A 2,336-nucleotide genomic window follows, 5' to 3' on the forward strand; every position below is an offset into this window, starting at 1 on the left:
AACAATAACACCATAACATCTCTTGTATATGCCCCATTCTCTGGCCACTGTCACTGCCCTAGTACTGTCGCTTATCATCTCATGTCTGGGGTGTTGCAGTAGCCTACTGGTTGGTCTCCCTGCCTCAAATCTCTACCCTTCTCCAATCCGCCCTCTACTCAGCTATCAAATTAAGCTTCCTAATGCACAAGTCTGACCATGTCAACCTCTTATTCAGTAAACTCAAACCCCCTCTAGGAAACTCCCCATTACCTCTAGGATCAACTATAAAATGCTTGGTCTGGCTTTCAAAGTCCTTCATAAGCTGGCCCCTTTTTCCCTATACTTTGCAGTGACATTGGCCTCTACCTCCTCACTTCAGAAATTTTCATTGGCTATTCCCCATTCCTGAAACTTTCATCCTTCTCATCTCTGCCTCCTGGCTTCCCTTGCTCCCTTCAAGCCCCAACTAACATCCCACCTTCTTCAAGAAGCCTTTCCTATCTCTTAACCTTATTGCCTTCTCTCTGAGACTATCCCCAACTAATCTTGTCTTTATCTTATTTGTACATAGTTGTCTGCACATTGTCTCCTCCATCAGACTGTGAGCTCTTTGAGAGCAGAGATTGGTTTCTACCTTTCTTTGTATCCCCAGGGTAACTTAGCACAGTGCCTGGAACATAGTAGGAGCTTAATAAATGTTTGTTGACTGACTGACTGGTGCAGGCTTGGATAATAAACTGAGTTTCATCAATAAAAATTACCTTTTTCCAATCTTCAGCACTCTACTCTTTGTATTTTCTTGTCAAGAACAAATTTTTGTTTTCTTCATAGTAACAGCAACTATTTGTTTTTATTTTTACTGGTCTTCTTGCAGTTCTTCCAACCTTGAGGAATCTACTCCATGCTGTGAACAAATCAATAACTATCCCTCCAGCTTCCAGGTCACTATGGAGGTCTTTATTTTCTGAGGATTAATTAGGCTGTTTTGCAACAATACTTTGTCAGTTATTGGAGTTGTTTTCATTTTCAACCACACCATTTCAGTGTGCTCTTTTAGTAAATGCAACTTTTGAGCATGTCCTTGGAGTAATAACGTTTATTAAAACGTTACAGAATTGAAAACAAAAAGAGCAAATGCACATATGGGACAAAATCTAGCACTCAACCAACAAATAATTAACTAAAGGTGGAGAAAACAAGGCAATCTTCAAGCTCAGAGGTTATGAGTAGGGTCAAAGGAAGGGCAAATGTATAACCATTATTTTCACAAGATGAAATCACATCAAAATTATTGATTGTCCTAATTAATTCTCACAGTACACTACTGTAACTAATCTAATGACACTGATGATTCTAAAAAGTTTATAATAATGACATTGTATAGTGCATTATGGTTTTTGTTGTTGTTCAGTCATTTCAGTCGTGTATGACTCTTTGTGACCCCATTTGAGGTTTTCTTGGCAAAGATACTGGAGTGGTTTGCCATTTCCTTCTCCAGCTCATTTTATCAATGAGGAAATTGAGGCAAACAGGGTGAACTGACTTGCCCAAGGGCATAAAGCTAGTGTGTCTGAGGCTAGATTTGAACTCATGAAGATTAGTATTCCTGACTTCAGGCGCAAAACTCTATCCACTGCACCATGCAAATGCCTACTTTATAGTTTACAAAGGCCCTATGGAGCTTTATCCATGCTTTCATATAATATTGTCTTATATGATTATGTAATAATTATCTTAATTAACTTGGCCAAGTAACTGACCCTTTCTGAGCCTGTTTCCTCATCTGCAAAATGAGGGAGTTGGACTAAACATCCACTAAGATCCCTTCCAGGTCTGAATCTATGGTACCATGTTCTGCACAACAACCCTTTGACATAGACAAAGCAGGTATTTTTATTCCCATTTTACAGATGAGGAACCAAGGCCAAGGCAAGGTAAGTGGTTCCTCCAAGGTCACACAGTCTGTAAGTGAAAGAGCTGGGACTCAAACCTAGGCCTTCTGACTCCAATTGCTCCACGAGCTCTTCTCATCATAACAGTAACTGCAATGGTCCATCAAAGAGCTCTTGTTCCATCCTAATGGTATCTGACAAATTTGTATTGTCTCCTTTGATAACACTGCTTAAATGAATATGAAGGCTGAATTATTTATACTGTGCTGCAAGATTGGAGAAGTTGATATGGATAGGAACAATTTTAAAAGGTTTGGAATACGCTTAGCCTCTGAGCAACCTAGGTCATTTACTGGAGCACAGCCATTTATGCCTGCTCATCCATTCAGGTGAGTTAGGGAGATGATATGACTAGGCAAGAGGAACGAGGAAGTTGACCATGGAGTGTAGAAAAAGTAAGGG

The sequence above is a fragment of the Vombatus ursinus genome, unplaced genomic scaffold (genome assembly GCF_900497805.2).
Source record: "Vombatus ursinus unplaced genomic scaffold, bare-nosed wombat genome assembly UNPS02015255.1, whole genome shotgun sequence".
Lineage (NCBI taxonomy): Eukaryota > Metazoa > Chordata > Mammalia > Diprotodontia > Vombatidae > Vombatus > Vombatus ursinus.